At 39.1% G+C, this 19,359-nt stretch overlaps 1 long non-coding RNA gene across 2 annotated transcripts in view; it reads right to left on the bottom strand.

The window, feature by feature from the left end:
* The window catches only part of LOC110255714 (uncharacterized), a 754,959-nt gene that overhangs the window by 571,879 nt on the left and 163,721 nt on the right, over positions 1–19,359 (bottom strand). For both annotated transcript variants that reach the window (XR_014818117.1, XR_002336416.2), the window contains exon 3: positions 17,908–18,241. This is a non-coding gene — a long non-coding RNA (uncharacterized LOC110255714). The remainder of the gene's footprint in view (positions 1–17,907; positions 18,242–19,359) is intronic.

The following is a 19,359-nucleotide window of genomic DNA, read 5'->3' as shown; positions in this document are numbered from 1 at the left end:
TAATCATGTACACATCATAGCTTATGGAGAGCTTTCAGTCTAGAAAGATCTAATAGGAACGAATTAATTTAGCAGGTTCTAGATCATTTTGTAACCTTTCTTTTCTATCAAGAGTTCTTAAAAGAGACAGATTGTGAAGAATCTGGAAAAATAATCTTTTGAACATTAAAAGCAAATACTGGCAATTGGTCTTCCTTCCCTTTCTTTCTGTCCTTCTTATGCTTTGAATCCAATACTTCCCTCTGGGCAAGACTAAATGACATTTTTGTAAAACAGTTTCTCACAACCTAAAAATTCAGAAAGTTTCTATAATATGTGATGCTTTAATGATGCAATATTTTCCAGACCAGTATTTTATTCCTTCACATAACTGTTTATTTATCATAAAATAATTTTATAATATAATATATATGAATATAATAATATAAACATATAAAATATATTCATCATATATAATGTTATAAATAAAATATATTTTTATGATAAGTATATTAGTATCATAAAATACATAGGCCATCTCTTCAAATGGACTTTATAGTAATGGAATTTGGTACTTCAAGATATCTCAACCAAGCTTAATTATTTTTACAAACAAACTTTTCATTTTTACATTCCTATCTGTATCACTCAGTTTCTATAGCTGAAAATGCATTCACAGACTTGAAAAGGTATGCCTCGATTTTTCAAACTGTGATTCAGAAGCATTATTGAGTTCTTGAATCAATTTCGTAGGTGAAAACCAGTTTTATTTTTCAAATGAAAGACAACAGATTGGAAGAAAAGAGAAGAGAGGTGAAAAATATTGAAACTGCCCAGGGAAAGTATAAGCTTTGTTTCATGGAACATTTTGAAAGGTGGCTATGTATGTTGAGTCAGGATATACTTCTTATTTTGGGAAACAGAGAGCTGGGAAAACATGTTTCCTTTAGGCATTGATAATTGAGAGTGGCTGGGAGGAAGACTTCTTTTTCCTCTAAAGAGTTAGGGTACCAGTGCTCTGGGCCATGGAGGTCAGTCACTTGGCAAAGATCTCTTCCTGGGTCTGCAATGACAATGGGAGCCACAAAGTAACTGATATTCCCTGAAGTGGCTCCTGCAGGGGATTTCCCCACTGACTTGTTGGGGAAGTCTTGACAGAGTCTGCCACTATCTTTGCAAAGCCAGAACTAGATTTCTTGCTCGAAACTAGGGCATACATCTGGCTTTTCTTTCCTCACAGGAAAAAGAGGCCAAAATGTACTGGTATCACAGGAGAGTATGTTTTGTCCCATCTGCTGTCTCAAAGGCATTACGGCACCATCTACATTAGTTGTCCTTCCAGCATTTTATCTTGGACACCTTTATCAATATCAATAACAGATTATTCAGGGCTTCCCACTTTTGCTGGAATTTTCCACACTCTGTGTAACCTCTGTGTTAACCACCTGTTTCAAACTTTGTGGTCAGAAGTCCACACACAGCCAAACAGTTTCTCCTGTCCATAATCTGTTCTTTCTCTTTTTAGTTGGGTGTTGACTAAAAAGGAAAGGTTCTTTAACTATATTCTCACTTATTCTGAATCCACTCGAGGCTTGACACGAACCATGCCTATTTAAAAAGTTAGTCTGAGGGAGAAAAGACATGATATTTCTTCCTCTTCTTCTCATACTTACCAGTTACCCTTATATTTCATTACTAGACATAATTATGACATCATTTAGGTCTCAGTACAATGCCTGTGTTGTTAAATCATGATAGCAAGCCACTGATAAAGTCTTTTGATTAGTCACAGACAGCTTTTGCAGATGTCAGCCTGTGTTCATTGCCGGCATCTTTTAAGCAATTCAGTCCTTCAGTATCTCCATGTACTTCTCCAGTTAATTACTGTCCATACAGTCTGGGGATTAAGTTGAGCTGATGGATGTCAGTCCCTTTCAGGATGCTAAATAGATGATTCCACAAATTCTGAAGGTGACTTAGGTGAGACTAGTAGAATTATCAGTAGCTATTTTCTAACTTGCACAAGAAAGTCCCGGTAGTGACACACCTCCTATCTCATTTTGAGAGATACCCCAATCCCTTCTGCAGACACCTTTGTCCTCACCAACCTACCGTGATCCCCAATGAGATTCTATTAGAGATTTACTCCCATGTGTTGGCCACGTTTTTCCAGTTATCACCTAATAGAACACAATTATTCCAAAAAAAATTAACAATTCAAAAAGTGCTATCATCTCAAGAAGAATGTGTTTTTTTTCCATTATTTCCTAGAAGGGATGGTTTTGTGGAAAAGAACACATTTTTTAGAAAAAGAAGATTTGGGCTCCCATTATAGACATGTCTCGATCCAGCTAATGGCACAGGTCAACATCACCCCACGCCTCTGTGGGTCAGGGAATAACAAACCTGCTCGCCCATCTACCTTCCTCATGGGAAAATTATATGCATGAAATAGGTTGAAACAGGTGCAGGAAGAGGAGCAGTACTGCACGGTGACGAAGAACATAAGCCCTGGAGCAAGAATGCGTGGTTCCAGTTCCACCGAGGCACTAATGCTGACTGGGCTGAACTGACACCGGATGCTGCACCTCTCTGCGTCCAGGTACCTCATCAGTAAAACGGAAATGATAATAGTAACAGTGCATAGGTGACTGTGAGGGAACTAAGTGAATATGCACACGGCACTTAGAGCAGTGCCCAGCACAGGGTGGGCGCAACAAATCTGCCGGCCGTTACCAAGCGATTATGCTTTGGAAGCTGAAAATTTAGAAATTATACAGAAGACCTTATGATTGCTGGAGAGTCACAGTCTCCATGAAGAGGAAACAATCTTCCTATCTTTCGATGGAGCACGCTGAAGAAAAGAGATCTAAGGAATGAAAAGCAGACCCAGGTGAAGTTCTACAATGGGACGCTCTGCGTCCCAGCCAGCAATCAGCAGGTAACTCAGAAAAGAGACAGCAGGTTTGGAGCACAATGGCAATCAGAGAACCCTGACAGAAGGGATCCATTTAACAACTGAGTTTCGAGTTGGCCCACATTCTAACTCCCATTTTCTCCTACGGAATGGAAAATGCATCAGGCCACAAAGAAAAAGTTTTTAGAGATTAAAAGAATTTCAACACCATATATATGTATGTATTTACCTTCCCCAGTCACATTTTAGCTTAGCCCATCCTAACAGGAAAAATTCTGATAAAACAAGCCTGAAAAGAATATGCGTTTTTAAAAAGTAACCTACCAGAAACTGCACAAATAAATGCAAGTTTTTCTTCAAAGTAAACATCTTTGTTCAATTATAATAACCAAATAAAAGCTTTTTATAGCTTATAGTAAATATTAAAACATAATATATAGCCTATTCAATTATTCCAATAATGCTGCCATTGCTCAAAATATTTTTAAAATTTTTCTCGAATCACTTTGAGTTAGTTTTGAGCTACAAGAAAAAAATCAGTCATTAAATTAATAGCTACTGTATCAAGTCAATGCATTTTTGGGGGGCCATGCTTGAAGCATATTGAAGTTCTCAGGCAAGGGATCAAACCTGTGCCACAGGAGCAACCCAAGCTGCTGTAGTGACAATGCTGGATCCTTAACCTACTGCACCACAAGAGAACTCCTTGATGCATTTTTTAATTTATCAGCTGGTTTAACTCTTTTGAAGGTTTCTATATTTGCATTGAGGCTACCTATCAAGTGTCTTTTATCCTGTGATCAATGATCTCTTTTCTTCCCAAAGAATTTATTTAACTCAATAAACAAAAAACTTTTCTCTATACAAGTCCAGATAATAAATATTTGAGGTTGTAAGCACAATCCTGTCTCCGTCACAATTACTCAACTGTTGTAGCTTGAAAGCAGCAGGGACTAAATGTAAACGAACAGGTATAGTGATGTTCTAATAAAACTTTATTTACAAAAGCAGGCAGTGGTGGGCTGGATTTTTAACACCTCGAATAGTGATGAGAATAATACGTTTTTCATTCAGAGTAAGGATTAAATAATGATATAACATAGTACCTGACACATCTTAGACACTAAAGACATGCCTTTCTTCCCCTCCCAGGAGCTGTAATGCAGCAGAAATCACATGAGCTTGGATCCAGAAGACTGCAATTTCTGGCACCAATTAGCTATACAATTCTCTGAGGTTCAAATCTCTCACCTGTAAATGGGATCGGCTTTTGGCACCTTGTGGGACTCTTATGAAACTTAAATATGACAAAGTATGCAAAATTTCTGCTCAAAGAAGCTACATTAAAAAAAAAAAATAGCTGTTTCAAGATCTGCCTGAGGATTTCCATTTCAAAGGCCTGCCTGAAATCTGTATATCCCAAAAGGCAGATAAATCACCCTCATTATTTCTCAACAGCAGATTTTGGAACTCCCAACTGTTCTTTTGCTAGAAATCAGGTTCCATGAGAGAGAAATTAAGACGCCTCTTCCTCACGTCTCACAGAACTTTAGAACTAAAACCAACTGTCAAGATCAGACCATCATTCTCAGTTTACAGGTAAAGAAACGGAGACTCCTAGAGATTGAATGACATACCCAAAGTCCCTCAGAGACTCAGAGAAGGGTTCACACCAGGACTCCACCGTCAGGACCCTCCCTCCAGAATCCTCACACTGTAACATGCAACCTCAATGGCTGCCCCACAGAAAGGCTCGGAGGAGGTCCTGCACTCTTTGGGTCATCCGGTTATACATGTCAGAGTTGGCAAATGCAGAATTATTTAACCCATTTGTACTGCAAGGGAAATGGCCCTGGCCAACTGTGGAGAAGGAAGTTCAGTAAACAGGGGAGGATTTGCATTGCAACCCCCAGCATATTAAGTCAGGCACTGAGAAGGTAGACTAGCTGACATCTATTGCCTGAGATAGGGTTTCTGTGGCATCACTGAGTGTGCACTGGCATTCCACAGGCTCGCCTCCTGGAGGGTCCACGATACTTTACACACTGTTCTTCCCCACTGATAGAACTGAGAAAATGTCACCGCACAAACCACACGGCATATATGGCATTTGGAACATGCTGAACAATGCCCTGACATTTTGAGCTGCTGAGAGCAAGCCACATGGTGTCTACACTACACATACCCTAAATAGCATCCCTCTCTTGTCTGCCGTTCCTGCTCCTGTTTGCTCTCAGTCACCCTTACTTCTATTGTTGACCCAATGCTATATACCTTGCCCCCTCATCAGCTCAAGAGAACTGGAGCTTGGTTCACAAGAAATCATCATGCTCTTTCAAACACTTGAATACTTTCTTTTTGTTTGTCTTCTTTTTCCATTGTTACTTTTCATATAAACAGACAAACAGGAATCGAGATGCTCTTCAAATAATCTTCCAAAGAAAGGTCTTAGTGGTTGCTAGGATAAGAATTTGTATCATTTTGAGTGTAAAAGTGTACAGATATTTAAGTATTTGTCACATATAACATTTTCGCCCTTCTCAGTGAATCTTAAAGGCTTATTATGTATGTATCCTCCACATGCCAAGGGCATCTCTGAAAATAACACTATTTAGAAGTATAACTTAAAAATATTGAATCTATACATTTGATTATTGAAAAAGCTCAGCTGAATTAAACATTCAGCATCCATTTTTGTATTGGCTGATGTGAAAGTATATTTGTGAAATACATTTATTTTTACATGGATATATTTTACATACCAAGTTGCTTTTTCTGCCTTCTTTCACACTGCCTTTTCCCCTTTAAAATATTCTGGCAGTTATATCTGTAATAAAAGTCAAACATACAACCACATATATTTTTAAAGAAAACAGTGACTATACTTTTGCTTTTTCACTTTATATTTCCAAAAGGTCTACTGTATTCTAAAGATAAATGGCAATTGATATGTGACTGAGGAATCAAAATAAATGTAGACCCTATGTGAGACATTTTATATCACTGTATTTTTTATGGGTAAAAATCTGTCTGAAAATTTCGAGTTAGGAGGTGCAGAGACGATACTGAGTGACTTGCGGCATGGCCAAGCTGCCACTCCATCACAGACTCTCATCCCAACACCACATTTTCCATTAGGATGTTTCCATCAGGATCAAGTTCCTCTTCTGGGATAAGAGCTGCTCATCTTGTCTCCCTGTTCTTCATAAAGGCGGCTTGAGAAAGCCCATAATCAGCAGAGTTATCAGTAGCTGATTTAGTTCCTCCTAAATGGATTGGTAAAAGAAAGATCTGTGGGTCATTTTAGCCATTCATTCCTGATACCTCGCTGTCTCAAGAGCCTCCTGCATCTTTTTCTACTAATGTACTTAGCATGCTTGATATCTGGTACCAGTTCAACTTCATTGAGAGACTTCATAATTATATTCCTGCCCTCTAATTCTCAATCAAGATATATATGTATATGTATTTTTGTACGTATGTGTATGTGTGTGTATATATATATTTGTCTTTTTGTCTTTTCTATGGTCACACTCGTGGCATATGGAGGTTCCCAGGTTAGGGGTCTAATCAGAGCTGTAGCCAACAGCCTGCGCCGGAGCCATAGCAACGTGGGATCCGAGTCGCGTCTGTGACCTACACCACAGCTCACAGCAACGTGGGATCCTTAACCCACTGAGTGAGGCCAGGGCTCGAACCCGCAACCTCATGGTTCCTAGCTGGATTCGTTAACCACTGAGCCATGACAGGAACTCCTCAATCAAGATTTTAACCGTGGGTAACAGAGTACAGAGTGAAAGAGCAGAGTATTTATTAAGATATATCAACCCCCCACCAAAACCCCACCCAACTTAAAGCATCCAAATAATGAAACAGGAACATTTGAGTTTCAGTTATCTAACTGATATTCTCAATCATTCATTTCGATTCGATGGTATAAAAAAGTCTTAAGGGAAAGAAAGCACAAAGCATAAGAGTTAATTAATTTTCAGGAATTTATTCATTATCAAAAATTATTCTTTTTTCCCACTGCACCTTGACCTATAGTCTTAAACCTGTCTGCCATTCACACCTATAAAACACCAGCAACTTTAGCATCAACATCCACATTTTTAACACTTGTTTGGGTCTAATAACTTGAGATAACTGTGGTTCTAGTATGTGTAATTTGGGATAGCTCTTTTGGTTTCATTAAAAAATATTGAAGAATTTTGTTTTGATGAAAATCATTTATTTTATGTCAAAATGTAACTTTATATGAAAATACATTTCTTGTATTTACTAGCAATTCTTGATCTAAAGTTAAAGAAGAGACATTTGTTATGCTAAATTTGGTAGCATTTGAATTAATCAACAGGAATGAGATTTGAAAACAGAAAATTTTGGAAAATAAATCTTACTTAGTCAAGAAAGCTCCCATGTCACAGAGTTAAAGAACGAGGATATATGCAAAGGCAAGTGACTATTACAATGTAAAATTATATTGACATTAGCACTTTGTACAGAATCTTGTTCTATCTGACTTGGTAATGAAATAAAAGTTTCTGAAAGAGCAGGCTCTGAATATTTGTGAACACAATAAGGAAATGAAAGAAAAAAGAACAATCTGAAAGCCAGAAAGTGCTAAAAAGGAGGGGGAAAAAAGAACATTATAAAACACCTTTTCAAAGGTCTTCTAATGTACAATATTTAAATACAAACAGTAACTAGTGTTACACCAGCTGCTCTCAGGTTTGCAAAATATATCAAAGTACAGCATATTGGAATGAGTCCTGAGTTTCCATTTACTTTATCTATCCAGACACATCAATTCTTTTTACTCCAGCCTGATAAAGTGGAACTGCGGCAGACAAATGAGCTAGTGGAGCTGACATAATGTGTTTGTCACAAAGAAGCGCTGGATAAAAAAGCATGACTTTGATCCTCAATGAGGTTACTATTTTACAGTACCATGAATTTAATTCTAACCTGATGCCTTAAGTCACCAGTCACTGTTTATTGGCCAAAGTTTACTCCCATTTCATCACCAACTATTAAAAGGCTAAGTCCTGCAATCCTTATACAAGTAAAACTCCACACCCAACCTCCCCCCAAAATAAAAGAAAATAAAAAATTTACATGCAGAGAGTTGATTTATGATCTTTTAAAATGATAACAACTACCCTGATGACAAGAGGTAAATTGGCAGGTTGATGACAATTGCTCACGAACCCAAGGTGCCAGGTTATAATTTTAAAGGAAGCTTGATTTGTATTTAAAGGATGATACATACCAGATATTTGCCAGAGAATTACATACTGTCTGAACATATTTTTTCCCAAAAATTTCAGATATAAAAAAAGGTATTCCTTCTTTTCAAAATGATTTGAATATTTTTGAACGTAAAGGTGTTGGATGAGTTCTGAATGACATAAAGCACTAGCCTATTTCATCACTATGTTCCTTTATCCAAGCAAATTAATTCCACATTTTCTTCAGCTCGTCAGACAAATAAAAACACCATAGGTGGGATCTGCGGCTGGTGAACAGACACAGGGAAACACAAAACAATGGACTCCCTGAGAGCAGCCCTCCGAGCAGATGAGTAAACACTGCCTGGAACAATTATAGTGGGGAGGAAGGTTCTTTTTTTTGATACTTGGCACTGCTGCCTCCCAGATTTCTTTCTTTTAATTTCTTTAGAGTTTGTGGATTATTAGCTCAACAAATGAAGAAGTGAAATGTTAATGAATTAAAATTGGTATTGTGAACCCAAATCAATAAATTAATCCCAGTCTAGTCACAAAGCACATGTTAACATAATGGGGGACAAGTAAGAGAAAAATACTGTCCCTGCCAGTAATCTTTTTTTTTTTTTTTTTTTTTTGTCTTTTTGCCTTTTCTAGGGCCGCACCTGCGGCATATGGAGGTTCCCAGGCAAGGGGTCAAATTGGAGCTGTAGCCACCAGCCTATGCCACAGGAGCCACAGCAACGCGGGATCGGAGCCGCGCCTGCAACCTACACCACAGCTCACGGCAACGCCGGATCCTTAACCCACTGAGCAAGGCCAGGGATCAAACCCGCAAACTCATGGTTCCTAGTCGGATTTGTTAACCACTGAGCCACGACAGAAACTCCCCTGCCAGCAATCTTTAACAATTAAAATAACTCTCTCCCATCAAATGTGTGCCTGAAATATACTGAAGAGGGTATAATATTGCCATACTACAAAGTTATATTTATACTCGACACAGGGTTAATTATGGCTTAGTAAAATAATTAAAATAGCATGCCGGCTCATGCTCTCTTAAATAACCTTTGTATGGTATATTTTTTGGATGATGGACAGCAATCTTTATGACACACATCTCCATCCCTCAATAAAGATGGATATCTTTGTTAATGATGGACAGCAATATTTACAACACATCTCTCCATCGCTTTTCTCAACAGCTTGAATTACAGCCACATTTTTGGCCATCCCAAAATCTCTGTACAGATTCTGCAAATCCATCAGCAGTCTGGGTTTCCTCATTGCTGCACACGCCCAGGCGGATGGAGGTGCAGAGGTGAATGGGCTCTTTCAGGTGAGGAGAGATCAGAGGTCTCGAGATAACTAGAACACTCCAAGGGAAGCTAGGTTCACCTGGGAGAGGGGACTTGACTGCTCCAGGCCAAGAGAGGTTGGCCATGAAGGGAGGCTCAGGACATTCTTCCTTTTTTCCATGACCAAGAGGTAAACTCTGGTTAGCTGATAAGGACTTTAAATCCATCTGCCTCACCGATTCAGCAGAGAAAGAGTCATTTTGATTTAATTTCTGAAACAAGATTAGATAATGAAAAGACAAGAGAGTTCAAAGTCAAGGTTTACACTATGTCCCAAGATTTCTGGGAAACTCAAAGAAACGCAGAGGTTGTTGTCTGTTGGTGTCTAAGCTCTTTCAGAAGACGTGCGCCAGGGATGTTACCACTTCCCACAAATATTACCCTGTTTACAGACTGATGCTGAGCACCAGGATGACTGCTGGCACACGGTCAGCGGCCTCAGTGCAAACCCTACCTGGCTGCAAAGATGGACACCAGTAGTAGCCAGGTACAGAGCAGCTGTGCCTTCTGTTAGCCTGGCAGCCCATTAGCCCAAGACGTTCTGATTACCCAGGGGGAAGAACAATGAGGCAATAATGCCAATACGTGCCGAAGCAGGTTGCAAGATGACTCAGGGCCAAGGAGGCAACAAGCTGTGTGCCAGACTCATGCTCTGGGGCACTGAGCTAATGCCCAACTTTCTATCTGGTTGAGTGAGCTGGGCCTAGCAAATGGATTACTTTCAGCTTTTCTTGCAGCTTCATCTCTGCCCCTCATCAAGCAGTGAAAACATCCTGTTGGTAAAGGCTACGGTCAGTGGATAAAGCTCCTCTGGGCTGGGCTGGTTCTGGGAATACAGTTGATGGAAAAATGAAATTGCTGTTCCTAAAATTTTAACACAACTCTAAGATGCTGACTATCAACTGGCAAGAATAAAATAAGAGGTTACTGTCCTCATGAAAGCTCTGTGAGAGCAGTCAGTGTTATGCTACCTTTATAAAATTTAAATTTGAAGCCCAGAGAGAACATACAACTTTTCTTACAGTCATTCGGCTACAAAGTGGCAGAACAAGGATTGGAACCCAGGCCTCATCTCATGTCTGGTTCCCCGCTGTTTCCAGCATAACCCACTGCTACTGCTTCTGTCAGATTTCCTAGTATTCATCCAAGACAAATTCCTGGACGTGGAAATTAGCAAGCCTGATAGAGTGCTAAGCTACAGAAAGAACCTGAAAACAGTCGAAAATCCAGTTCTCTTTACGGTGACGGTGACGCTCAAATTGAGAGAAGCAAAGTGCCAAACGACAAACTACATGGGAAGAGAGAAGAGGGGTTGTTTATTTCACTCATTCTCTTTAATACTGAAATACTGACATTAATAGAAAAATCATTTAAAAGCAGGTAAGTATGTGGGCATATCAAACAAAAAACAAAATCTATGCTTTAATATATATACACACACACACACATATTCATTGAAAAGTATAATTAGACTCAGATGAAATCAATAGTCCTCCAAAAGGTAATACTCTAAAAACTATTCACCTATTAAACTTCAAATCCAGGGAATTGTGAGACAACTGGTTTTAGAGTGAAGCCTGACATCCTGTGGCCTCCCCAAATACTACATGTTTATTTGAAAATAGATATAATTTTTTTTGATTGTTATGCCTGAGTTGCCAATTCTCCACATATGATTAGAAAACATTTCGTACGATCTGATCACAGTTGTCAGCAACTGTAATGATTAATGTATTGAATCTTTCTTCCAGGAGTTAGATTATATGATAATTGTGATCTGGGTTTAACTAGGCAATTAAAAGTAAGGTTCTTTTACCAACAATATCTTCAAAGTCTGTGCCAATGGAATGCTTTACAAGGTACAACTGTCACACTGTGAAATACTATTATACCAGTTACTAAATCCAATGTTCACATGTTCTGTTCTGTGGTGCAAGGTGACAGGAGTGATTCCAGTGAGGTTTCAGCATGGCCATTCAGGTTCCTCAACTAGGAGGGTGGTGCAACTCTGGCATTGCTAATGAGGCAAAGATGAGGAGAAAAGCCTTGTAAACAACAGCATTGCACAAAGGCCCAGGGAAGAGTCAAGCCTGCAACCTCATCCACCTTATAAAAACAGACAGAAGTGACAGGGGCTTTCGATATGCCTGGGTGATATCAAACTCCCCTGCAAATTACACACTACATGTAGCCAAAACTTCCTGCCTTGTCATTTTAGACCAATCACAAGATCCAGGAATCATCCCTTCTAATATTCCTTAAAGATGCTGTTTTGCTACAAGAATGATTTTCAACCTTTAAACATTCATGTGTGTTGATATGACTCTTTTCCTATGATTCTTTCATAAAATTATATATCAGAAACACTTTCCATTAAAAATCAGTAAATAGGGTTAAAAGCATTTTTTTTAGAACATAGGTAAATACGTATATTTATCTTTGAAATCAGCTAATTATGCATAGGAATTCACTGAACACAGAAATTGTCACAAAACGTTTAGTTCTCAGTGCACTTGACTTTAACAAGGGGCAAGTTATCACCAAACCCATGGGGGAAAGTAAGCAGACTAATTACAAGACAAATTGTGGCAGACAGCGACATCTTGTGGATACAATGATGACAAATTCAATAAGATTTTCTTTAAAAATGCTTATAGCACTAAGTTTACAATATAAATGTACTCGGTTAACACCTTATTTTTAAGTTGGTTATTTGGGACTGGAAATGTTTTGTGTGCACAGAAATAACGTTGTGAGTGAAGGCTAAGTTCCAAGGCAAGCTCACAAAATGCTAACTTGCAAAGAGATTATGAACTGTGGTTTACTTTCAAAAGCCTCAATTATAAAGTCCTAAAGCTGAATGACATTTGGCAGAACTATTCCGAACCAACCATGTTACAGATGAGGAAACTGAGGCCCTAAGAGATTACAACAGTCAGGGCTACAGAATAATCCTTTAAGGCTAGAATGAATATCTCAGATTCTTTCAGCCACATTCTACTGCCTGATGAATAGTGCATCCTGGAGTATTTTGTAATTACAGAATCTAAACTGCATAGGTGACAATGCTTCTTTGGAGACATGAAATCAAAGTATAACATTAAGAATGTTGGTCTTTAGTCTTCTTCTGACTTGGCATCTTGAGTAGGGATCAGTCATTCCCAACCATTTTTACTAAAGGTGATAAAAACTTCCATTTCTCATTCACTGGGGGGTGACTCCCCTGGTAGGTAGAGGGTGGAAATTGGAGGAAATTAAAAGAGGGGACTGAAAATTCATTTCCAGTAAGGAGGTTGTTAACTAAGGCTTCAACTACTTAGAAACCACACAGATTTCTTTCACTGTCTGCCCTCTTGTTCTCCAATAACCCCCACTCTCCACCCCACCAATCCAAAGAAAACAAAACAAAATTCCAAAGGAATTGATCTTTCAATTATTGATAGCTCAATTAGGACACTTGGGAAAGTTTTAAATAGATGCCAAAATTTCTTTGCTGGCTCACTGAGAATTAGAAAATATTCCCACACTCCAACAAGTCTTTGGGTACTAAAAAGATTGTATCCTAATGTTAACAAACTTTTTATTTTTCTTTTTTCTTTTTTTTGGCTTTTTAGGGCCGCAATGGTGGCATATGAAGTTCCCAGGCTAGGGGTAGAATTGGAGCTGCAGCTGCCAGTATACACCACAGCCACAGCAATGCAGGATCCAAGCCACATCTGCAACCTACACCACAGCTCATGGCAACACTGTGAGCAAGGCCAGGGATCGAACACATTTTCATGGATACTAGCCAGGTTCATTACCCTTAGCCATGATGGGAACTCCAACAAATCTTATTTTCCCAAATGGTATTTGTATAGCCTGTTTTATCCTGACTTGGACTTTGTTGATCTGGAACAACTGCTCGCATCAAGATTCTCGATGTTATCTTATTTTTCAAATTCAGTGGTTGAATCCCTTTGCAGGCTTGTCCTTTGTCTTCTTGAAATAACAAAGAACATTAGAGAATGGCTTGTAGTGTCTCCCTCCGAATGATCTCCTAGGGTTGTGCTCCTCTTGGGCAACCTGTCTGTGGTGATGGAGAGAGGGGAGCATGACAGAGCCTAGACTGCTGGGTGACAGCTCTGATGGATGCTGCTCTTTCTAAGGCTCTCCACTGGGTTAGCCAACGCTTCCTTGCATCTACATTCTAGCTCAGCTTCCCCTTTGCTCACTCATGCTTCCTCCTCTTCTTTTCCTGGGTGCTAATCCCAATAAAATGTCTTGTGGATTATTTTAATCCACAGTTGAGATTAAAGAAAAAACAGAGAGGAACCGTTACAACCAGACTTAAATCTGGCCTGTCATGTGTGCGTAGGGACCTAATCCTTACACCTGAGCACCTGCACTCCCCTCTGGAGGTTTAGACCCCCATCTGCTCTGAATCGGGTCCTGTTCGCATGCAGAGGAAGTTCACAGATACACATCACTCAGGTGACTCAGCTGCTGGTCAGTCTTATTGATTAACCAGTGAGGATCTGATCTCTACACCCAATTCTTATTTTATTTTAATAGAGTACAGTTGATTTACAGTGTTGTGTCAATTTCTTCTGTACAACTAGTGAACCAGCCATATATATATATAGATATATAGAGATATATAGAGATATTATTTTTCTCATACTATTTTCCATAATGTCCCATTCTAAGAGAATGGATACAGTTCCCCGTGCTGTACAACAGCACGACCTTATTGTTTATCCACTCGAAATGTAACAGTTTTCATCTACTAATCCAAACTCCCAGTCCATCCCATTTCCTCCCCCCTCCCTCTTCGTAACCACAAGTCTGTTCTCTAGGTCCATGAGTCTATTTCTTACCCAATTCCAATAAATAACTCTGCTTTTCTTTCTATAACAATATTCTAACCTTACAGAACAAGGGATATATGTCCTAAGCCTTGACTTGTTCCTTTGTGACTAATTCCTGCCTTTATATGTTTTGATAGCCCAGTTCCTTAAGAATAGTTGTGCTGCAAGTTTAATGATGCTTTTCCTGGGACAGAATTACTGTAGCTGAACCACATGGTAGCTGGAGAGTTACAGGCCATGCACCTGGCATTGCCACAGCTGACTCACTGGCTAATTTGATATTGTATATTTTCACTTCTGATCCCTCGCTCTGCTGCAATCCTAGCTGGGCTTCCTTGAATTAAGGATATTCCTTACTCCAAGCCTGACTTAAATCCTCCCATAAAATCTGCTTCATGTTCCTACCTCATCTTACAGGTACTTCTTTTATCAGACCCTGCCAGTCCCCTCTAAACCTGGCATGACCTCTCCACTTACTTTTATTCTTCTCGTCCCGCCATTAACAAAATACACTTTCCTCTTCTCATGTATTCCAGGTGACCACACTAAAACTTGGCCCACGCACTTCTTTTCAAGGCTTTTTCTTTTTCTTTTCTCTCTCCATATATATATGCATATTCAAAGGCATTTTGCTTTGCCCTTAAAGGACATTTATACAGAGCAGCAGAGACCTCTACTGGCTATTCAGGACAACTTCCTAAAATGCTCAGTTAATATTAAATGATTTTCTCTACTTTGTTCTCTGCTGATTCTGGTGTAATGGTGTTTCATATGAAGGAGACCACAGTAAATGCAAGCCTAGATTTATGTACATCTTATGAGAAGAAAAAAATACTCGACTTGGAGTGCTGAGCTGCACTCACAGCAGAGTAAAGAAAAGGAAATTAAAGAAAGAGTAGATTACAGATAAACTGACAATTTCCAGACGATATAGGCAAAGCCAGTGTGACTCTCCATACGGATAATTCAGGAAGGGTAGATGATGCCAGCATAAGGTGCCATCAAGTGGAAACGTGGATTTACCCCTTGAACATCACGAATGCCTACCCAATTTCCATATTTTTGATATAACTAAATTTTAACTACTGACAAAGTTTATTGCCCGTGAATTTATTGATGCACAGCAGGTAGTTATGTATATCCAACAAGAATTTCATGAACAACACATGTTTCTGCTAATAAAACTTCTTGGGTATTCCAGCAAGCTGAGTTCTTATTTGCAATATATCCACTGATATTAAAAATGAAGAAAGGAAAGAAACATTTCCTGAATCCATGGATATATCTCTGACTTTGGTGCAAACTGGGTGGATGGCATTGTAAGATTCTGTGTAGAAGGAAGGAACTCATGGGGGTGGGGTGAGGAGGGAGGGAGGGGGAATAAAAAAAAGCTGTGCTTCAAAACTGCAAGGAAGACAGAGTACTTAAAACATGCTGAGTAAAATTTTCTAGTTTCATAATGAATTGAAAGTTGGTTAGTGTTTCTTTTAATTTTTGTTGGAGGGATTTGTGTTTTTTTGTGATCAATGATCTTTATAGTATGATTATGCCATGTAGTACTCCACACTAAACCTTGAGTAATCCCAGTCGGCTTTCTACTCTTAATAGTTCATTTCTGGCAAATTGCTTTTTAAAAGGCATCCTTATGGGTCCTTATGGATGCCTAGGACTAGAGAACAGCTGTTCCTGAATCTTAATCTACTGCTGGCATGTGTTTCTATTTAGTCTGTCTACATATAACTTACCGAAAACATGGACCCCTATTTTGTTACTATCTGCTTAGTGACAAAATAATATTCTGAGCATAAAGCACATGAATTAAGCTATTTCATCACTGTATGTGACCAATCCTCACCGTATAATAGAATATGATTCATAATAACATGTGATAGGAAGAAGGCCCCACCACTACCACCAGATAGGTGGCCATTCATATAATTCTAACAAGCATTTTTTTTTTCTTTTGCCTTTTTAGGGCCACATCCACAGCATATGGAGGTTCCCAGGCTAGGGGTTGAATTGGAGCTGTAGCTGCCAGCCTACAGTACAGCTCACGGCAACACCGGATTGTTAAGCCCCTGAGCAAGGCCAGGGATCGAACCCGCATCCTTATGGATACCAGTTGGGTTTGTTGACCACTGAGCCACGATGGGAACTCCTAACAAACATTTTTATCAAGGGGCTGATGGCACACTGGGAAAATTATGGGTCTGGGTATCTATCCCAGCTCTATCCCTTACTTGTTAGGTGGTGATTTAATTTAAATGTACACTAGGATTTATGGATATTAAATGACACAAGGTCCATGAGGCATGGAAATAAGAGCAATATGTATCCACAGCCAATAAAACAATATTTAGAAGATTATATTTAAATGCTTATTATAAATCAGTTGGATTTAGTATAAGATAGGGAGGCACAGATGTTACTTTTGTTTTGGCCAAAACATTAAACTATCTGCCCCAACAATAGTTATGATTTCAAAGAAAAGATAGGGGTGGTTCATGTTTCACTGTTGTCAGAGGCAAACGCTAAGCTAGTTTTGTGGTATTATGTAAGTTTTGTCATCATTTTGATTGCAAAAATAACATCTGTCCAAGAATACGGAGTCCTTCCTACAAAGGAAGGGGAAACGGCTAAAAAGTTGCAGTACTCAAGAATGAGCAGCATCACTGAAACTCCTGTGAAAGGACTACCATGCTCTTCACCCATACATCTTCATGAATGCAAAGCCGTCAAAGTGATACGCGTCTGTCTCAAAGACAAAGAGCTGTAACAATCTCACAAACTAGCTCTCATAAGGCAGCGTGCTAATAACAACACCCATTTTCACATAGCTATAATCTTGAAAGCAATTCCCCCTGACGTACATATTCTATCCACATAACTGTCTGTGAGTCTTCAAAGCAAAATTAGTTTCCACACAACACAGTGAAAATGCTGGGCCTAGGCCTGGGATTTACTTACTTTTTAAAAAAAATTTTATTAAAGTATAGTTGATTTACAGTGTTATGTCAATTTTTGCTTTACAGCATAGTAGCCCTGTCACATACACACACGACACATACACACACACACACACACAACACACACAGACACGCACACACATTCTTTTCTCATACTATCTTCCATCCCATTCTAGTCCAAGAGACGGTGCTGTACAGTAGGACCTCACTGCCTACCCATTCTAAATATAATAGTTTGCTTCTAGGAACCCCAAACTCCCCATCCATCCCACTTCTCCTTCCTCCTTGGCTTAACTTCTACTCTTTCTCTTTTTGCTACACTGCAATGCTTTGTTTTATAGAGAAACAGTCATGTACTGCTACCAGACAGGGGACAATAGCCTCTGCAAACAGTTTCTTCAGTTAATCTTGGGGTAGGACTATACAAACCATTCCACTGACCAATCAGCAAACACCCAGTGACTCTTGGTTAAATCAACTCTAGCACCAGAGTAAATGTGCAGCAAGAACGTGCAGCAAGAACAATGCTGGGGCAACACTTGGGAGAGCACAAACAAGGAGGCAAAACCCAGGGAGAATTGTTTTTATATTGACTGGAGATATACTTACTTTGACATCTTCCTGATTGTGTCAGGATGAGGATTTGCAGGTGAATTTGGGATTGACTAGTCAGGGGATGATTTTCAGTGCCTCTATTCCCATCAGTAGATTATTTCTTGTCGTGCCAATACTTATTCTGTTGCTGGAGGAATTTCTTGTAGCTAGTTGTCGCCATTTGATGCTTATCGGGAAGGATTGGGGCCAGCCTCGTACTTGTATGGCTCAAGAGAGTAACTATCATCTTTCTGCTCACAGACGAGCCATCACAGGATTCATCTGGGGCTGCTCATGGCATTGGTTTCTGTTCTTCACACTGTCTCATTTTTGGCAGCTGAGATATAACCTGCAAGGGAAACTCAAAAGGTTATTTAAAGACATCAATGTTCTCTAATGTAGAGGTATTTACTGTTTAAACCTCACAATCCTGTGGCAAGGGAGTGGACTGTCATGCTTTGACATGTTTAACCCCTTCAGAGCTGGGTGTTTATGTACTGACAAACTGTACGTACTACTCAACCCTAACTGGTCGCAAAACTTTGGAAAATTAGAACAGAATATGGTCAAGGCCTCTGACTGGTGGACCCTGGGTTACTCCAGTTCATCCCAGGACTTAAACTGATGAACTGTGAAAACCCAGGGCATTTCATCAAGTGATGACCAACATCATTCGGTCCTATAGGGAATATTAAACTATTCATTAAAATGGTATAGGGGTGACAGATTCAAGCCTCCAAAAATGTTTGGATCTGATTTGGTCTCTGCTATTTGCTAAATATGTTACCATGGACCTCAGTTTAAGTATCTATAAACTGAAATAGAGTGCTGTTACTATAAATCTCAACAGCCATATGTTACATTGATGAAGAAAAGACTAAAACTACTGTGAATATTTTAAAGGTCCAGTTGTTGATAGAAGGATATGATGAGAGAGACATATTTTAAAGCCATTCTCAAATAAATGTTAAAGATAGAGTACTAAATTACATTCGCTTTCAAAAAGCATTTTCTTTCATCCAACAAATATTGGTTAAGCAATTACTCACCAGTCACTGTACTTGGCCCTCAGAGACAATGAGAAAATAGACCAAATTCCTGACTTCATAGAGCTTCAAGTGTACAGGGTGAAAGATAAGTCAGCTTCGGAGAGAACTCTGTGAGTTACTGTCCAACCAAGACTCTCTGTTTAGTAATACTACTTCTCTATTTTCAATGGGTCTCAATCTTGGCTGCACATTAGAATCATGGCAGGACCTTTCTGGATTCTCAAAGACTTGGCCTGTACCTCCACAGCAGCCTGAATCCACAGGGATGTCCCCTACCCTGCATTTTTTTTTAAAGTAATCTAGGTTACTCTATAAGACAAGTAATAATGGATAAAGGCAACAAAAGAAAAAGAAAACCAAATCAAAACATCTTATCAGCTCAAATTTTCCTTTCATTTAATTTTAATAACAAGGAAAA

This window comes from Sus scrofa, chromosome 10 (assembly GCF_054392235.1).
Source record: "Sus scrofa isolate SSC_HxYL_T2T_F1_AM1 chromosome 10, Sscrofa_HxYL_maternal_Yorkshire_Landrace_v2.0, whole genome shotgun sequence".
NCBI classification, from domain to species: Eukaryota; Metazoa; Chordata; class Mammalia; order Artiodactyla; family Suidae; genus Sus; species Sus scrofa.
The sequence above is the reverse complement of the archived record's forward strand: the minus strand, read 5'-3'. Positions and strand labels throughout refer to the sequence as shown.